The following is a 21,272-nucleotide window of genomic DNA, read 5'->3' as shown; positions in this document are numbered from 1 at the left end:
CTAACTCAGTGAAACTAAGCCATGCCTGTGGGGCCACCCAAGACAGGCGGGTCATGGTGGAGAGGTCTGACAGAATGTGGTCCACTGGAGAAGGGAATGGCAAACCACTTCAGTATTCTTTCCTTGAGAAGCCCATGAACAGTATGAAAAGGCAAAATGATAGGATACTGAAAGAGAAACTTCCCAGATCAGTAGGTGCCCAGTATGCTATTGGAGATCAGTGGAGAAATAACTCCAGAAAGAATGAAGGGATGGAGCCAAAGGAAAAACGATACCCAGCTGTGGATGTGACTGGTGATAGAAGCAAGGTCCGATGCTGTAAAGAGCAATACTGCATAGGAACCTGGAATGTCAGGTCCATGAATCAAGGCAAATTGGAAGTGGTCAAACAAGAGATGGCAAGAGTGAATGTCGACATTCTAGGAATCAGAGAACTGAAATGGTCTGGAATGGGTGAATTTAACTCAGATGACCATTATATATACTACTGCGGGCAGGAATCCCTCAGAAGAAATGGAGTAGCCATCATGGTCAACAAAAGAGTCCGAAATGCAGTACTTGGATGCAGTCTCAAAAATGACAGAATGATCTCTGTTCGTTTCCAAGGCAAACCATTCAATATCACAGTAATCCAAGTCTATGCCCCAACCAGTAACACTGAAGAAGCAGAAGTTGAACGTTTCTATGAAGACCTACAAGACCTTTTAGAACTAACACCCAAAAAAGATGTCCTTTTCATTATAGGGGACTGGAATGCAAAAGTAGGAAGTCAAGAAACACCTGGAGTAACAGGCAAATTTGGCCTTGGAATACGGAATGAAGCAGGGCAAAGACTAACAGAGTTTTGCCAAGAAAATGCACTGGTCATAGCAAACACCCTCTTCCAACAACACAAGAGAAGACTCTACAAATGGACATCACCAGATGGTCAACACCAAAATCAGATTGATTATGTTCTTTGCAGCCAAAGATGGAGAAGCTCTATATAGTCAACAAAAATAAGACCGGGAGCTGACTGTGGCTCAGATCATGAACTCCTTATTGCCAAATTCAGACTAATTTAGAAGAAAGTAGGGAAAACCACTAGACCGTTCAGGTATGACCTAAATCAGATCCCTTATGATTATACAGTGGAAGTGAGAAATAGATTTAGGGACTAGATCTGATAGATAGAGTGCCTGATGAACTATGGAATGAGGTTCGTGACATTGTACAGGGGACAGGGATCAAGACCATCCCCATGGAAAAGAAATGCAAAAAAGCAAAACAGTGGTCTGGGGAGGCCTTACAAATAGCTGTGAAAAGAAGAGAAGCGAAAAGCGAAGGAGAAAAGGAAAGATATAAGCATCTGAATGCAGAGTTCCAAAGAATAGCAAGAAGAGATAAGAAAGCCTTCCTCAGCAATCAATGCAAAGAAATAGAGGAAAACAACAGAATGGGAAAGACTAGAGATCTCTTCAAGAAAATTAGAGATACCCAGGGAACATTTCATGCAAAGATGGGCTCGATAAAGGACAGAAATGGTATGGACCTAACAGAAGCAGAACATATCAAGAAGAGGTGGCAAGAATACACAGAAGAACTGTACAAAAAAGATCTTCACGACCCAGATAATCACGATGGTGTGGTCACTGACTTAGAGCCAGACATCCTGGAATGTGAAGTCAAGTGGGCCTTAGAAAGCATCACTATGAACAAAGCTAGTGGAGGTGATGGAATTCCAGGTGACCTATTTCAAATCCTGAAGATGATGCTGTGAAAGTGCTGCATCCAATATGCCAGCAAATTTGGAAAACTCAGCAGTGGCCACAGGACTGGAAGAGAACAGTTTTCATTCCAGTCCCAAAGAAAGGCAATGCCAAAGAATGCTCAAACTACCGCACAATTGCACTCATCTCACATGCTAATAAGGTAATGCTCAAAAATCTCCAAGCCGGGCTTCAGCAATACATGAATCGTGAACTTCCAGATGTTCAAGCTGGTTTTAGAAAAGGCGGAGGAACCAGAGATCAAATTGCCAACATCCACTGGATCATGGAAAAAGCAAGAGAGTGCCAGAAAAACATCTATTTCTGCTTTATTGACTATGCCAAAGTCTTTGACTGTGTGGATCACAATAAACTGTGGAAAACTCTGAAAGAGAAGGAAATACCAGACCACCTGACCTGCCTCTTGAGAAATCTGTATGCAGGTCAGGAAGCAACAGTTAAAAATGGACATGGAACAGCAGACTGGTTCCAAATAGGAAAAGGAGTACGTCAAGGCTGTATATTGTCACCCTGCTTATTTAACTTATATGCAGAGTACATCATGAGAAACGCTGGACTGGAAGAAGCACAAGCTGGAATCAAGATTGCCGGGAGAAATATCAATAACCTCAGATATGCAGATGACACCACCGTTATGGCAGAAAGTGAAGAGGAACTCAAAAGCCTCTTGATGAAAGTCAAAGTGGAGAGTGAAAAAGTTGGCTTAAAGCTCAACATTCAGAAAACGAAGATCATGGCATCCAGTCCCATCACTTCATGGGGAATAGATAGGGAAACAGTGGAAACAGTGTCAGACTTTATTTTTTGGGCTCCAAAATCACTGCAGATGGTGACTGCAGCCATGAAATTAAAAGATGCTTTCTCCTTGGAAGGAAAGTTATGAGCAACCTCGATAGCATATTCAAAAGCAGAGACATTACTTTGCCAACAGAGGTTCGTCTAGTCAAGGCTATGGTTTTTCCTTGGTCATGTATGGATGTGAGAGTTGGACTGTGAAGAAGGCTGAGCGCCGAAGAATTGATGCTTTTGAACTGTGGTGTTGGAGAAGACTCTTGAGAGTCCCTTGGACTGCAAGGAGATCCAACCAGTCCATTCTGAAGGAGATCAGCCCTGGGATTTCTTTGGAAGGAATGATGCTACAGCTGAACCTCCAGTACTTTGGCCACCTCGTGCGAAGAGTTGACTCATTGGAAAAGACCAGTGATGCTGGGAGGGATTGGGGGCAGGAGGAGAAGTGGACGACAGAGGATGAGATGGCTGGATGGCATCACTGACTCGATGGATGTGAGTCTTGAGTCGCTCAGGGAGTGTGTGATGGACAGGGAGGCCTGGCCTGCTGCGATTCATGGGGTCTCAAGAGTCGGACCGGCTGAGCGACTGAACTGAGCTTCCTGAAATAAGCATGGAAAATGCTGGGTTAAGTAAAATTAAACACATTCCTTTGCAGAAGATCTCAGAACCTTTAATACATGAATATGAATGGAAAACATCTCTAAATATGCCATATGGTTTGCATCTCCTGGTGCTGCCTTCAGTAGCATTTTCAGAATGCCAGTTTCCTTCCTAACCATGTGTCCAGGCAGGTTTTCTTTTGGGTGAAGTTTCCCAGAGGGTTGCATTCCAGTGAGCTGATTACTGATCCTTAGTCACTGACTTGCCTTTGTGAGTTTGCCAGTCTGCTGAGAGCTTTTCTTTATCCCTTCAAAATGTCTATGCAGAGTAGTCTAGTTACCATTTAGAGTTTTTAATTTTTAACCTCATTTAATTTTATGGCTGCTAATTCTCATCCTTGGCTGTTATTCTTTGCAACTTTTCTTATTACTAAACTGTACAGAAAGAGAGCCTCTTAAATCTTGTGAAAAATAAGAACCGATATATTTTGAATCTGACAGTGATATAGTATACTTGATTAGCATTTCTAAAAATTTCATTGTCTTTTAATTGTTTCTCTAGTAGGGCATCATGAGAATTAGCAGACCTAGAATAAATTGTTAGATGACGACACAAGGCAACTGTAATTTCACCTGTCATCAACTTGTGTCTCTTCCTAAGCGAAATGAGCATTTTAGGAAATAAACAAATACAGTCAATCTAAGTGAAGAAAATGAAGGTCTTTCTGTCTGAAGTCACAGTGATGCTGTATTTTCTGAACTTCAGAAATGACGGGAACAGAAGGGTTGTAGAAGGGACAGGAAATGTTGCAGCAAATGGGTGAGATAGAGAAAAAAAGGATCATTATTAGTGTTTTCGTCATTATTTTCGAAGGCAGTTATGTTTAGTCATGGAAGAAATCCAGCTTCGTGAAAATGAAAGTGTCAGTTGTGTCTGACTCTTTGTGACCCTATGGACCCGCCAGGCGCTCTGTCCTTGGGATTGTCCAGGCAAGAATACTAGAGTGGGTTGCCATTTCCTCCTCCATGGGATATTCCCAACTCAGGGATTGAACCCACATCTCCTTCATTACAGGCAGATTGTTAACTGTCTGAGCCACTGGGGAGGCCCCATGATGAACACGAAATACTCTCTTTACTTCTGCCTATGAATTCTTCAGTTCAGTTCAGTAGCTCAGTCATACCCAAGTCTTTGCGACCCCATAGACTACAGCACGCCAGGCTGTCCATCACCAACTCCCGGAGCTTGCTCAAACTCATGTCCATCAAGTCAGTGATGCCATCCAACCCTCTCTCCTCTGTCATCCCCTTCTCCTCCTGCCTTCAATCTTTCCCAGCATCAGGGTCTTTTCCAATGAGTCAGTGCTTTACATCAGGTGGCCACAATATTGGAGTTTCAACTTCAGCATCAGTCCTTCCAATGAATATTCAGGATTGATTTCCTTTAGGGTTGACTGGCTTGATTAGTATATTTAATTGTAGGTTCTTGATTTGATATTTTGATATGAATATCTGCAGCACTGACACATTCAACAAAGGTACTAATACTCTTCTCTGAGCTTGCCCAGGCTCATTGCTCAAATTATCAGGATAAATTGAATACTCAGAAGGAAAAAAAATTGTTATAGTGCTATTTTAAAATTCCATTTTTCCTCCTGGCCAAGTTGCACTTATGAAATCAATCTCTCCTTGCCTGTGATTTCTAATACACGGTAAGAGTGCTACTAAATGTAGAATTATTACATTTTGCCCTGTATCTCAGTTACAGTGTCACATGGCTTTCTGATTGCAACCGGCAGCCTGTCCATACTCTAAATACATGACTCTGCATCTACTGCCCAGATGGTAGGAACTTCTCCAGGATCATTAAAGATGGAAATTCTATACTCAAGTGAAAAGCAAGCCTCTGTTTAAAGTCAAGAGTCCAGTTGTTTATTGTTGTTCAGTCATGACACAACAAAAGGACACTCTCTGACTTAAAGAGCACTGGAGATAGAAAAACGGAAATCAGTTTGATGATTTCAAGAATAGTTATTGTCTGAGGTCAAACAAAGTATCATAACCATGCCTGGAAGATTTTGGCAAGAATGGATTTGATGATCTATCTCAAAGTCTAAACTAGATCCTAACTAATCAGAATTTGGGTCAGAAGTGTGCTCTTGACATTAGTGTGTGGAGTGCTGAACAATTAGCCAAATTCACTGTTCCGTGTTCTCGACTTTTCCCCAAGGATTTGAAGGCATCCTGTTGTGACCAATATCTAGGCCCTGAATCCTCTGTTTCCAGGGTGGCCTTCCTGGTTGCTTTGATGAGTTTTCTTTGTTTTCACTCCAACAACAGTGTGCATTTCAGCTTTCTTTCTTCCTTGTTAAAAAGAAAACAAACCCATCATTAACTTTCTTAAATGCAAGGCTGCTATTGTTTCTACTCAACTGAACTAATAAAATAAATAGCAATGGGAAATTTTCTGATGGATGCCTTCTAAATGATTACTATTATTGGGTGCCTTTAAACTTATGTTAAATGGGGATGGCATGCTATCAAACAAACTCTTTCGCTATTTTTAGTGTGTAGATAGGAGAACTCGAAAAAGTTTTTTCCTTTTCTTTGTAATTTACAATAAAATAAAACCAGATTGTTGTGGCAGTTTTACTAGCCATTCATTGTTTTCTTTTTTGCCTAAAACTAAAACAAAACAGAACAAAACAAAAAACCGTCTCTCATATCTACATATTGAGGATTCATTGTAACAGAGTTTCAGATTAGTTATTCTTTATGAATCTTCCAAAATTTATTGTCAGTGCATATTGTTTTTGGTGGAGTGAAATTTACTATTTTTTTCCCTAGCATACTTTAATAAATGTTATTAAACTATTAAACATCCTCAAACTAATCACCAGAATTTTACTTTTTTAACAAAGAAAAAAAATACAGACATAACTATTATCAAAGTAATCTTTGTTTAGCTAGTCATATTTTAATTGGTAACTTTGCAATGTCTGAAATATCCATGGAGTATAATTTACAGTTTGGCCATAGGTATACAGTAGGATTAACCAGCTTTCAAACAGATTTAAAACATCTGAAAGAAACGCTGTTTTTTTTTTTGTTTGTTTGTTTTTTACCAAATCACAAACACTGCAAATTAATTCTTATGAGACACAGAAATAATTAAAAGGAATAAATGTTCCTGGTGTAGGTTATCAGCAGTGCCTGTTACCTCCACCTGGAGAACACACCCCAAATCTATCCAGCTCCACATTTCCACTATTTCCACTACTTGGTTCAAGGCATTCCATCTCCCTTTAATACGCCTGTAATTTCTACTGTCTGATCTCCCTGATAAGGCTCTTTTCCCTGCCTCAGTTCTGTGCGAAACATAAATAAGATCCAACTACAGCCTGGGAAAACCCTCTATTGATTTCCCTTTATACTTGAATCTAAAATCCTGAGTTTGACCTTACTCCTATCTACACTTTCTTGCCTCCCTGATTTCATCTCACATCACCCCCAGCCCCCCATTCTCCTTTTGGGAACTTGGCTGGCCTCCTCTTCTCAAATATACTGAATTTCTTCCTTCCTGAGATGTATGGCACTAGCTGCTTTCTCTTCCTACAGGTCTCTTCCTCCAGAATTTTTCAAGACTTGCTTTTTTTTCGGTCAGTTCATTTCAGCTGAATATGATCTTTTGGGAGCTTTATCCAACTGCCCAAACTAGAATAAAACGCCTCCCAATTACTCCTTGTCTTGCTTTAACTCCGTCATAGCACTTATCACATTGTATTACTGTATTACTCCCCATCATTCCTTATCAATCACTTCCCCTTTTATTTTTCTTCTGCCATTTATCACTGTGGTCTCTGAATGGACTGGAAGAACCATCATAACTATGTATCAGATAAAAGGTTAATATTCAAAATATATAAGTAACTCATACAACTTAATAGCAAGAAAAACAAATAGTCTGATAAGGAAATGGACAGAGAATCTGAATAGACATGTTTCCAAAGAAAACATATAAATGACCAAGAGACAGGTGAAAAGACGCTCCACATCACTAGTCATCAGGGAAATGCAAATCGAAGCTATAATGAGATACCATGTTACACTTGTTAGCACGGGTGTCATCAAAACACGTGAGTTAAGAGCTGTTGGTGTGTGTGGGTGTAAAGAAAAAAGAGCCCTAATGCACTGTTGGTGAGAATGTAAATTGAGCCCTATGTCTAGAATAAAAAATTTCTATGAGTTTACTGAAATATGAAAAAATGGTAACACAGGAAATAAGAACAGAATTCCAAATATTAAGTCCTCTTCAATTTTTGAAGCAAGTTTCATCCCAAAATGTCTAATCATTGTAAGTATGTCCATGTTATATCAGACCCTACTTTCCAGGCCTTCTGGTCTTCGTAGTGTTTCTAGTGTCCACTAATCAAAATGTCTAATTTCTACGGGGCTCTTACACTGAATCCAGGATTATGTTGGCCTTTTAATGTAGTCCTTTCCTATTTCTTTATCCCTTATTGCTTTTAAGAAATGAGGTGATCCTTAATTCTGAGTCTATGGAACTGCATTCCCAGACTTGAGTCCCAGAATATTAAATTCAGTTCCTTTATAGCTGCTGCTGTGAGCCATCCACTTAATGTTAGTACTGGGGGCTCCGTTGCAGCAAACCTTGCCACGTCTCTGAATGATCACCACCTTTATATTGAGTTTTTCTGTATTCACTAGTGAAAAAATGAGAAATATATTAATGAAAGTACAAATGAAAAACTTGCTATTCCACAATCCTATATCTTCATTAAATGTGTAAAAGTGTCAGTTGTAAGGCTTGATCTTGAGTGCTCATTATTGGAAGGAAAACCACATAGCTGCCTGGAATGCTTCGTAAATTGTGAGACCTCTTGGCTTCCGTGCTTCTTTTGCATTGTACTGTCAAATTTAAAGTGAAATCATGACTCAGACTTTACGACTCAGTGACACTTAGAAATCAATTATGATTTCATTGAAAGTTACATTATTGAATATATATATATATATGAGTGTTGTATACATTGATACAAAGTATAAATGGCTGTATATATGACATAAAGGTTTGCTACTTCATGTAATTTATGTAGTGTTTTTATTTTCAGGAAAATGTCATCTTAGTACATATTTATACCCTTTATCTACATCAGTAAATTTGAAAAATCAGTGTAGAAATGCTGGCATTACTAGTGATGTTGTCTTCTTGAAGATATGTAGAACTTGAATTTTAGTTATAGTTCAAAAATGTTGTACTATGATTTCATCTTAAACAGGTCTGAAAAGTGAAACGCTTTTGTTTTGCCTATAACTTCAGCATTTACTTTAGCTATGCTGATGTGCAGATTATCAGAGTCTAAGAAATAAGGAGTTAATAATGTCGACAGTTCTTATTGCTATCTGCAGTGAACTCCTGTTCAAATGCAGGTTTGAGTAGTTCTTCAACAAAGAATCAGCTTTTGAAAATTGATATAATAGAGGATGAGGCATATGAGATATATTTTGTTTCTGTTTTCTTTTCTTCTTTTGCCTTTTTTTTACTGAAAATGGTTTTGTTAAAAGCAGGAAGGTAAATGAAACCAGGACTTAGTATGCTTTTGGGACAGAAGCATCCCAGTAACCTAAGATCCTCCAATTATAGTTCAGGAGAATGAAAGTGTCTCTTTAGGACAAGGGTAATTTAATTAGTAGTTGTTGATAGTATATATTGCATGTATACCACTCCTTGAAATAGCACATTTTATTTTGCTAGTTCCCATCTTGGCTAGAAACTCTCAAGCCAGTGCCATTATTTGTGTTAGAGTAAATGTTCTGCCATAATAACCAAGATACTCTCAACATGCTCTCAAAATCAGGTTGATTTTAGTAGATTTTAGAGGCAGAAATAGAGAGGGTTCTGTTCTAAAACTTGTGTGAAAAACTGAACAGCAACTGGAATATAAAGCGAGTGCATGCAGAGTATATGTTTGCTGCTGAACTTTATCCGGAATTAAGCATGAGGCCAGACCAGATGGTGCTTACAGAGAAAGTTGGCCTAACTCCTTTCCAGACATGGGCTATTCCAGTATGGTGTGGGCATGTGAGAATAAGATAGCTGGTATAGCTAAGTTTGGAGAAGGCAATGGCAACCCACTCCAGTACGCTGGCCTGGAAAATCCCATGGACGGAGGAGCCTGGTAGGCTGCAGTCCATGGGGTCACGAAGAGTCAGACGCGACTGAGCGACTTCACTTTCACTTTTCACTTTCATGCATTTGAGAAGGAAATGGCAACCCACTCCAGTGTTCTTGCCTGGAGAATCCCAGGGATGGGAGCGCCTGGTGGGCTGCCATCTCTGGGATCACACAGAGTTGGACACGACTGAAGCGACTTAGCAGCAGCAGCATAGCTAAGTTAGGGCTTCCCAAGTGGCTCTAGTGGTAAGGAATTTGTCTTCCCATGCAGGAGATGTAGGAGACACAAGTTCCATCCTTGGGTTGGGAAGATCCCCTGGAGTAAGAAATGACAACCTGCTCCACTATTCTTGCCTGGAAAATTCCATGGACCAGGTAGCCTGACAGGCTACAGCCCATGGCGCTGCAGAGAGTTGGGCCTGACTGAGCGACTAAGCACTTGCACAGGTAGGTTAAATTTTTAAAACTCGCTAATCTTGAGAAATTGCTTACCATTGATATACAGATTTTTTTCAGTTGTTGAATGAGCTTCTTCAAAGGATTGTTGTACATATTGGATTCGTAAAAAAAATTTGTCTGGGTTTTCCTGCAACATCATTTCAGTCAGTTCAGTTCAGTTAAGTTCAGTCGCTCAGTCATGTCCGACTCTTTGTGACCCCGTGAATCACAGCACGCCAGGCCTCCCTGTCCATCACCAACTCCCCGAGTTCACTCAGACTCACGTCCATTGAGTCAGTGATGCCATCCAGCCATCTCATCCTCTGTCGTCCACTTCTCCTCTTGCCACCAATCCCTCCCAGCATCAGAGTCTTTTCCAGTGAGTCAACTCTTCACATCAGGTGGCCAAAACACTGGAGTTTCAGCTTTACCATCATTCCTTCCAAAGAAATCCCAGGGCTGATTTCCTTCAGAATGGACTGATTGGATCTCCTTGCAGTCCAAGGGACTCTCAAGAGTCTTCTCCAACACCACACTTCAAAAGCATCAATTCTTTGGTGCTCAGCCTTCTTCACAGTCCAACTCTCACATCCATACATGACCACAGGAAAAACCTAGACTAGATGGACCTTTGTTGGCAAAGTAATGTCTCTGCTTTTGAATATACTGTCTAGGTTGGTCATAACTTTCCTTCCAAGGAGTAAACGTCTTTTAATTTCATGGCTGCAGTCACCATCTGCAGTGATTTTGGAGCCCAGAAAAATAAAGTCTGACACTGTTTCTACTGTTTCCCCATCTATTTCCCATGAAGTGATGGGACCGGATGCCATGATGTTCGTTTTCTGAATGTTGAGCTTTAAGCCAACTTTTTCACTCTCCACTTTCACTTTCATCAAGAGGCTTTTGAGTTCCTCTTCACTTTCTGCCATAAGGGTGGTGTCATCTGCATATCTGAGGTTATTGATATTTCTCCCGGCAATCTTGATTCCAGCTTGTGCTTCTTCCAGTCCAGCGTTTCTCATGATGTACTCTGCATATAAGTTAAATAAGCAGGATGACAATATACACCCTTGATGTACTCCTTTTCCTATTTGGAACCAGTCTGTTGTTCCATGTCCAGTTCTAACTGTTGCTTCCTGACCTGCATACAAGTTTCTCAAGAGGCAGATCGGTGGTCTGGTATTCCCATCTCTTTCAGAATTTCCCACAGTTTATTGGGATGCACACAATCAAAGGCTTTGGCATAGTCAATAAAGCAGAAATAGATGTTTTTCTGGAACTCTCTTGCTTTTTCCATGATCCAGCAGATGTTGGCAATTTGGTCTCTGGTTCCTCTGCCTTTTCTAAAACCAGCTTGAACATCAGGAAGTTCACAGTTCACATATTGCTGAAGCCTGGCTGGGAGAATTTTGAGCATTACTTTACTAGTGTGAGATGAGTGCCATTGTGTGGTAGTTTGAGCATTCTTTGGCATTGCCTTTCTTTGGGATTTTTCCAAATTTGCTGGCATATTGAGTGCAGCACTTTCACAGCATCATCTTTCAGGATTTGAAATAGGTCACCTGGAATTCCATCACCTCCACTAGCTTTGTTCATAGTGATGCTTTCTAAGGCCCACTTGACTTCACATTCCAGGATGTCTGGCTCTAAGTCAGTGACCACACCATCATGATTATCTGGATCGTGAAGATCTTTTTTGTACAGTTCTTCTGTGTATTCTTGCCACCTCTTCTTGATATCTTCTGCTTCTGTTAGGTCCATACCATTTCTGTCCTTTATCGAGCCCATCGTTGCATGAAATCTTCCCTTGGTATCTCTAATTTTCTTGAAGAGATCTCTAGTCTTTCCCATTCTGTTGTTTTCCTCTATTTCTTTGCATTGATTGCTGAGGAAGGCTTTCTTATCTCTTCTTGCTATTCTTTGGAACTCTGCATTCAGATGCTTATATCTTTCCTTTTCTCCTTTGCTTTTCACTTCTCTTCTTTTCACAACTATTTGTAAGGCCTTCCCAGACAGCCATTTTGCTTTTTTGCATTTCTTTTCCATGGGGATGGTCTTGATCCCTGTCCCCTGTACAATGTCACGAACCTCATTCCATAGTTCATCAGGCACTCTATCAGATCTAGGCCCTAAATCTATTTCTCACTTCCACTGTATAATCATAAGGGACGTCTTGGCCAACTCAGTACTTGTGAGATTGAAATAGGAGATACAGATAAAGCAGCCAGTACATAATAAGAATGCAGAGGGCACTAGCGTTCTCTCTTGCCCTCCTATTATCATGTATATTTACAGTAATCTTTGGGAAACTGTATAATGCAGTGAGTGGCTCAGAGGGAAGTCTCTGTAGTTTGTATAACAAAAACATACCCAAATAGAAACAAAAATAACAAAAGGAAAAAAGCAAAGTGAGTTTAAGTCTAGAGTCGAATAATTAGTGATCTATTTTCTCTGAGGCCAGTTTCTTCATCAATAACTTAGTGATGTAATAGTGTCAATGCTGTCAGCTGCAAAGCACCAGAAACTTGTGATTGAACAAAGCTGGTTCATTGACATGTTTCAGTGAGGAAGAACACATATCCTGGGGATCCTGGAACATGTCAGCAGGGAAGTGTTAGAAAGAAATGATAGGATTTGGGCTTTTGTCAAGCGATTCTGGAGACGGCTCAAAGAAGCAAAGTTTTATTCTGGATTGGAGGCTGTTAGGGAGTGGGGTGTCTTGCCTGGAAAATCCCATGGACGGAGGAACCTGGTAGGCTGCAGTCCAGGGGTCGCTAAGAGTCGGACGCGACTGAACGACTTCACTTTCACTTTTCACTTTCATGCATTGGAGGAGGAAATGGCAACCCACTCCAGTGTTCTTGCCTAGAGAATCCCAGGGACGGTGGGGCCTGGTGGGCTGCTGTCTCTGGGATCACACAGAGTCGGACACAACTGAAGCGACTTAGCAGCAGCAGCAGCAGCAGCATGACAGAGGAATGGAGGAGGCTCAGGTAGTAACTGGTGAAGGAGTGGCAACCCCTCCTTTTAGCCAGGTTAAGAGGACCTTCGCTTACTTCTGTGGTTTGGTAAATGCTGTTTTTATCTGGGTTCAGACTTGATTATGGGGCGGTGATACTTTTGTCCTGCTCTGTCCTCATCACAGTGTGATCCCACCGGATGGCTCTGTGTGAGATAGAGTATGTGCACCAGGAGAACATCAAGCTCCAGCTCCCTGCCTTTCCGGCTGCTCTTCTCTTTCTCCATAGTGGTAACCGTAGTATATTTTAATTAAAGAGAAAACCCACTTTAACAGCCTAGGATGGTGCCTGTTACTTCAAAATATGTTCCGTATTATTATTTTCATCATGGATGCCAGGTTTTTCACTATGACAGTCCTATTTAAGATATCCTGTCTTGTTATGTTTAGACTTGATTTCTGATTTGGAAAATAGGGACGTATTTCCTCAATCTGCAAAAGAAGCCCTCAAGTAGGACAATGACATCTCCCACCGTTATTTCTCTGCTTCCCGGTTTCTAGTCCAACTTCGAAGAAGTTGAGAGGATGATAATATCAGATCTTGTAGTGCTTTTAAACACAATTTAAATGTTATTCTTGTAAGTAATGTGAGTTACGGGTAATCTCTGGATATTTTAGTAGGTGGATAGTATTGAACAGAGGTCAAGAGCATGTTGTCTGTCTAGAGGTAGTCTGCCTGGGTTTGAATGCCCCCTCAGCCTTGTACTGACTATATAATCTTTGTGTGAAGAAAACACACCTCTGTGCTTCTTCACACTCTATAATTCTGACTTTGGATGTGTAGATTTTCCACATATTAAGCAATTCTCTGACACCAGCTCGATGTCCTGAAGTTGAACTCTATTCTGACAGTAGGGGTCAGACCCTTATCCCACAGGATTGTCTCTCTTGCTCCCTCAGATGCCAATTTAAGTCCCAGCTAGTCAGCTGTATTTCTGACCGGTCAGCTATAGATATATTGGGGTTCCCATGACCTCCTCCTTGGCTTTGATAATTTGGTAGACTGTCTGACAGAACTTAGGGAAACACTTAACATTAACCTGTTGCTTGTAAAAGGATACAGATGAACAACCAGATGGAAGAGGTGAGTGCATAGTGCAAGGTGTGGGGTAAGGGGCGTGGAGCTTCCTTGCCGAGTCTGGGTATGCCACTCTCCCAGCAACCCCATATATTCAGCAACCCAGAACATTCCAGACTCTGTACTGGTGACTTTTATGCAGGTTTCATTATATAGTCATGATCCATTGTTAACTCAGTTTCCACCGCTTTCTCACTTCCAGGAGAAAGGCGGGTAGGAGGGGGAGGTGGAAAGTTTCTAGCTTCTAATTATGGCTTGGTAACCAAGCTTGATCCTGAAGGTAGCTTGGAGCCCAGGAAAAGTCGCCTCATTAGAGCAAGACACTTCTATCACCCAGGAAATTCCAAAGGATTTAAGAGCTGGGTCAGGAACTAGGATCAAAGACCAAGTATTAGAACAAAAGATCCTCTTAGTGCTCTTATCACTCAGAAAATTACAAGGGTTTTAGGATGTCTGTGTCAGGAACTGCCAGCAGAGACCAATATATATAATTTCTATTATTTCACACTAGGAAAATTTTTTTTTTTTTAACCTTCGGTGCCTCAGTATCTTCAGATCTAAATGAATTGCAAATACCTGCTTCATAGAGTCAGTGTGAAGATTAAAGGAAATAAAACATTAAAGTGCTTAGAACAAATGCATGGGATATAATAAGCATTAACAGCAACATACAATAAATGCCAGCACAGTAGATTATGTAGCCCTTTAACTCCGGCCATTTCATCCAGTGGGGAAGGAGCTTGAGATGAACAACAAATATTCATTGCTAAGGACTCTGTATCAGATGCAGAAACTGTCAGATGTAGAAATAACTACAGTACCTGCCTTCAGGGAGCTCACTATAATATAGCTGAGAAATACATGGAAAGGTAAATACCTAAATAAGCCTGTAAAAATTCAGTACAGATGTCTATCATCGGTGATAAGAATTGCAGTGTCTTTGAGGAATGAGAATTAACTTCTCTAGACAGGCAAAATTCAGTGATATAGATGGTAGATGAGCTGAGTCTTGGGTGATTGATAGAATTTGACCATTCAGAGAGATGATGAAAGAGCACTCACTCTAGATAGATGGAACTTCAAGGGCAAATGTATGAGAATAAGATGATAAAAATCCCAGCAACAACAACAATAACGTAGCCACAAAAGCAGAGTAGGACACGTACTGAACATAAACGCAAGCACTCAGCCAAGCACTTGAATTTATTATCTCATTTAATCTTCTTTATGACCTTATAGAAAAGGTAAAATCATTATCCTCATTTAGAGAGGGAAACAAAGCTTAGGCATTTTAATTAATTTGTTTGCAGTTGCTAAACTAGCAAGCGCTGGGCTACATTTTAACCCTAAGCTAATGCACTCTAGGTCCCAACTCTTAACCTCCACTGTTTGGTTTCCTTTTAAACGATCTTTGTATATATCATACCATTTAAGGTCCCCAGTAACCAACCCAAATCAGTGTGACTGTGGTCAGATCATGCAAAGTATTTAATGCAATGTCATAATTTTTTTTTTTCTCTCTTGTGTAGAATGGTGAATCCATTGCTGTTCGGAGGAGTGAAGTGGTATAATTTTTTTTAAAGGTATTTAAACCAATAACCCTGTTTTTTTTATTTACCACAAGTATTTTTAAAAAACTCCACCATGGTCAAACTGATGTCTCTATAGAGGAAAGGGCCTAACAAAGTGAGGCAAGATTGTATTGAAAAATATTTCTTTCATTTGCAGAAAAACTTGGCCATATATGTATTTTTTTTCTATGAGGTCATATTTTTCTCTGGTTTTAAGCCTCACATATAAAGAGTCAACCCACATACCTATGCCATTGAGAAAGAAAAAGGACAGTGAGAAACATTGAGAAACCTTGAGAAAGAAAAATCATTAGATTTACTGATAGACATTAAAGACCAGTACATTAAGAATTACTCACTTCAAAAACCACTACAATATTGTAAAGTAATTAGCCTCCAATTAAATAAATTAATTAAAAAAAATTACTCACTTAAATTGTTCAGTAAGTAACAAAAGGGGCCAAAGTGCTTGGTTAAAAAAAAAAGATGATTATTCCAAACAACAAACCCATTTGTGTTCAAGCAAATAGCTGCTCCTTTTTCATTTCATAGACTTCCCTGATAGCTCAGTTGGTGAAGAATCTGCCTGCAATGCTGGAGACCCCAGTTCAATTCCTGGGTCAGGAGATCTGCTGGAGATGGGATAGGCTACCCAGTTTCCATTTGGTACTTATTGAAATGTCTATAATTTATTCATCTCAGGATACATTTATACATCTGTAGTGCCATTACTTTGGCTTATCTAATTGTCTTTGAAATTAAATAAACTGTTGAACAAGATAAAAGATAAAACTCAAGGGAGAACAATGGATTTAGACAAAGTTGTTCTTGAGTGGAAAATAGATCACAAAAGTAAAGGATTTTTGTCAATTGGTCTGTAATAACCATTGTATGCCTTGTCAATCATGAATTTAAATTCTCTGAATTTGCATTTATAACTCTATGGATTATATTGCATTCATCTCCTGATAGTTTCCTCCATACTTCAATTATCTTTTAAATGTCATAAAAACCAAGTTTTTAAAAGTGCAGTTTTTCCAAGTGCAGTTCTTAGAATAGGAATCAAAGGCTATTCCAAGTGCAGTACAAATTTGCAGTCTACAAATTACAAGCATGGTTTGGAATTTACTTTTCTAAATTTTAATTTGCATCTATTTAATTAACTTATGGTTTCCTTCTTTCTGGAATATTCTATGAAACCTTTACTAGGCTCCCCAGGAACCATCAGTGGAACAAGTTACTGGGAATGTGTTGAGTCTCCTTAACTGGGGAGAGGACCCAAGGTTGTTACCATTCATGTTGAAGAGTGTTACCCCCGTGGAGAGCACAGACCTTAGGTAAGAAAGACTGGAGTTTGGATCACTGCTCTGTCTCTTGCTAGAAGTGGAGTCTTGGACAAGGTATTTAGACAGTCTGAATTTTGGCTTCCTCATTTGAAAACAAAACAAAACAAACAAAAACTCACCTCCTGAAGTTGTTATGCAAAACAGTGAATATATATTTTCAATATTTATTATCAAAATGCTTTGCACAGGGCTGGTATAATAATACACATTTATTAAATGTGAACTCTCAGCATCAGTAAGTTATTGAGCTAGAACATTTGAAGACTTTCCAGTCTAGGGATTATATAATACTCTTTTTTTTTTTTTTTCTTAAATTACTTGTCTGTACTTAAGATTCTGCATCCAGTTTCAGTGTGTGGAGGTTTTCCCCACAGCACCAAGCAATTATGACCCCAGGGAGTGTCCTACAATTCAGTCCAGTTCTGACACAATCTACCCAGGGACATCATCAGATTCCATAGGTTAAGGGCTTAGTTCAGCAAGACTACTTTCTGCTTCAGATGCCAATCGTGAATCCAGTTTATCGTGTTTTGACCTATTGGCTGTAATCAGAGGTCCCTCTACACTCTCCTTGGATTCCATTTATTTGCTAGGGTGGCTCACAGAACTCGGGAAACTAGTTTACTCACTAGATTACTGGTTCATTATAAATGATATTAAAGGATATGAAGCAGCAACTGATGAAATATACAGGTCAGTGTCCTGAGGAGAAAAGCTTCTATTCTGGTGGACTTTGGGACATGGAGGCATGTGGAAGTGTTCTAGCTTGCCAGCCCAGAACGGATTCAAACTCTGTCCTTTGGGGCTTTTATTGAGGTTATTATTACATAGGCGCGATTGGTTAAATCATTGTCTGTTGGCAGTTGACTCAACCTCCAGCCTCTCCTCTCCCTGGAGGTCAGGGGATGGAATTAAAAATTCCAAACTTCTTATGATACTTTTCTGTCTCTGAATTCACTCAGTATGACAATTTGTGAGTCCATCCATGTTGCTGCAAATGCCATTATTTCATTCTTTTTGAATGGATTTATAATATTCCCTTGTATACATGTACCACATGTTTATCTGTTCCTCTGTTGATGGACTTTTAGGTTATTTCCATATCTTGGCAATTGTATACAGTACTGCAGTGAACAGTGGCATGCATGTTCCCTTTGGGACCCTGTTTTTCTTCAGGTGTATCATGATTTAATCAATTGATTAAATGAGTGGCCATTGACAGTTGACTTGACCTCCAGCCCCTCTTCCCTCCCTGGAGGTCAGGGGGTGGGGTTAAAAGTTCAAACCCTCCATTTCTGGTTGTTTTTCCTGGTAATCAGCACCCCTCTGTAGGATCTATCCAGAAGTCACCTCATTAACATAAAAAAAGAGACTTTTATTGTTCTTAGCACTTAGGAAATTCTAAGGGTTTTAGGAGCTCTGTGCCAGAAGCAGTGACCAGGACCAAATACATATTTCTTATATATGAATCACCACATCCCAGGACTGCTCGTTTTGCCTGTAACATTTGTGGCATTCACTTGTTATTTATCTTTTCAGATGTTTGTCTTATCTTCACTTAGATAGTAACTTTATTGAAGGCAGGCACTGTGTCAAGTTTATTACAAGTTTTTCCCTTGGGTATATGGAACATAATCTTCTGTACATACATGATTTTCTAAATCTTGTTTCTATTGATCATGCTGATAAATGTATTTGAAAACCTTTCCCCCTACCTTGTCAGTGTTTGGTAATTCAGCTTACATGGATGTTTATTATTATTCCTAGGGAGTAAGAAATATGCAGGAGTTCTAAATATCCTAAGTGAAAGTCACTCAGTCGTGTCTGACTTTTTGTGACTCCGTGGACTCTACAGCCAGAATACTGGAGTAGGTAGCTGTTTCCTTCTCCAGGGGATCTTCCCAAATCAGGGATCAAACCCACGTCTCCTGCATTGCAGGTGGACTCTTTACCAGCTGAGATTCCTTTTATTCTCAAGGAATAGCTTAGACCCCAGAAACATCTGGTTCATTAAATGAGTGTTTACACATTTCCACATGAATTTGCTTAAGGATTCATAGAGTGACAACTTTGCACCAAATTATACTTTAGTGGCTTCCAGCATCTTTAAAAATGAAGAAAATAAAATCATTTTTTTAATAGTTTTAAAATTCAAAGGATGCTTTCAATACTGATTTGAGAAAAGGAACAGGACCAACAGCAGAGTACAGGTGGATACAAATGAATATGCAAACATTGAAGGATAGACTGAATTCCCAAGCATCCTGATCACTGTTTTTTTGAGAGAAAGCTACAGGGGGAAACGTGCTCATGAAAAGTCTTCCTGAGCTTGTATTTTCATAGGGAAGGGAAAAAATAGTCTGTGATTGAAGTGTTCTACAAGGAGGAATCATTCCAGTGTCTCAAAGAATGGCGAGAACAAAAAATATACTACTTGTCTGCCAGAACCATTCCCCACACAGAAACTTATTATCTGCAGAGATTGTTTTAGATAATTCTACTGTGTGACATTCAAAAAGTATACCAACTCTGCTACATTCAGGCATGAGAAGCTAGTTTTCTGCCTGGCCTTCTGAGATTTTCTTCCACCTGCAAAGCTGTCATCCTGTACTTCAGAAGGAAAGATCTGGGACGGAAGAGAAGGGAAATTTTACCTTTCTGCAGATTTGCCCCTAGGGTTAGTGATTCACTTCAAAACACAGTTGTGTTCTCCCATTATGTGATCAAATGGATGCTTATATTCTGTGTGACTCAAGGCAACCATAAAGCTAAAAGAAATAATTGGAAGGATGGATGTCACTGACATGGGAGGCTCTTTTTACATACTTACTTCCGTTCAATCTTTTTGTTCAATACTCATTTTTGAGCTTGCCCTCCAGTGCTATCTACCTTTCTGCACTGGATCCATTCAGAGTCTGCCCTTTCAGACACTCTAATTTTCCTGCATTTAACCTTTAAAAAATTGACAATTTTTCTCCTCTTTACAATTTTATGACTTTTGAGTCTATAGAAAGCAGGAAATAAAATGCCATTTCCTGTCTCCAAATTAAAAATAAAAGAAATTTCAAAAGAGAACAGAAGACAAATTGTTAGACTGTCAAGATCTTCCACGTTGAGACATCGGATAATGAAATCAAAATGGATCATCAAGTATAGGTCAACTCATTTGCATTCAAGCATTTCTTTAAAATAATGTGACATGGGAGGGTTTTCTACAAACCCCAAATGCAGGTTATTTTGAAATCATCTTCTAAAACATCCTATTTATATTTAGCCATTGTTTCGTAACTACTGACTTGCAGGAGAATGTTAGGAAGTATAGGAGAAGAGTAGCTAAGAATTATGAACTTTTAGTCATTATTATTTGTTATATTTGTTTGAAATACTGTCAAAGATTTTCCTATAATTTATCAATCTGTGAATATTGAGTTCAAGTATACAGCAATGGGGTCTATCTCTAGTGAGAAGAGTACATAAAATATAAAGTAGCTATATTTGGACACATGGTCAAATATAATCTAACAAATGAGAGGATATCTGAAATCAAAACTGTTTTGGAAAAGTCTAGACTTTCTAAAACATTCAGTTACCCCAAAAGAATGTATGTGTGTGTGGTGTGCAGCCATTTATTCTAAGTAGAAGTCCAGTGAAATGTTGTACAGATAATTAACAATAAGGAAGAAGACTTTACTTAGTAATACAGTTAGTACTCACAAGAGGCCTTGTTAGAAACTCTGGCCTGTTGTTTCCATCAGATTTTATCAGTCACAAATTTCAGGTAGACACTTCGCTTTTACAATAGTTTTCATGTTTTCAAAAGTCATCATGAAGTCAGACAAACAGTAATTAGAACTACTGCTATTCTAGATGCTAAAAATTCACAACAATTCTGAGGATGTTATATAGAACATGATGTTAGTAAATTGAAGTCTACCTATGGGAGAAATGAAGTGGGCATGTACATACTTGCTACAGACTTTTCCTCTCACCCAGTTGTACTTAACCTATTTGAGTCCGTTTTGTTATCATTCGTTTATTTTTTCATTAACATATATTACTTTTGTAGTGTTTTGTGCAGGCAAAGGTTGGATAAAAGATCTTTATTGAAATGTTATTTCCTTAGATTAAGTAATTTGACTATAATTTTTATAGAGTACATGTTTTTAGTAAAACTCGTAATAACTTATTGGTGTTCAGTTCTAACTTGATTCTTAGCAAGATAGAGTTTGTCCAGTCTCTCTGTACAAGTATAGAAAACATTCTTCAGGATCTATGCTCTCCAAGTTCTCCAATTACCTGTTCACATATGTTATTAGATTCTTTGGTCATGATAGAGACGTGTAAAATTATAAAATATGAGTGTTTGAAGGGTGATTGGAGGCCATACACCCGTGCACACGCACAGAAACATGTATATAATATACATGTTGTATTAACCCTTCCGAGGCAGAAGTCTTCCACTCC

At 39.3% G+C, this 21,272-nt stretch overlaps 1 long non-coding RNA gene across 1 annotated transcript in view; it reads left to right on the top strand.

Moving 5' to 3' along the window:
* The window catches only part of LOC133240132 (uncharacterized), a 166,411-nt gene that overhangs the window by 63,843 nt on the left and 81,296 nt on the right, over window positions 1-21,272 (top strand). The window contains exons 2-3 of the long non-coding RNA XR_009734124.1: window positions 15,421-15,474; window positions 16,672-16,799. This is a non-coding gene — a long non-coding RNA (uncharacterized LOC133240132). The remainder of the gene's footprint in view (window positions 1-15,420; window positions 15,475-16,671; window positions 16,800-21,272) is intronic.

The sequence above is a fragment of the Bos javanicus genome, chromosome 27, assembly GCF_032452875.1.
Source record: "Bos javanicus breed banteng chromosome 27, ARS-OSU_banteng_1.0, whole genome shotgun sequence".
Lineage (NCBI taxonomy): Eukaryota > Metazoa > Chordata > Mammalia > Artiodactyla > Bovidae > Bos > Bos javanicus.
Note: the sequence above shows the minus strand (reverse complement) of the source record. Positions and strands in the feature narration are given on the sequence as shown.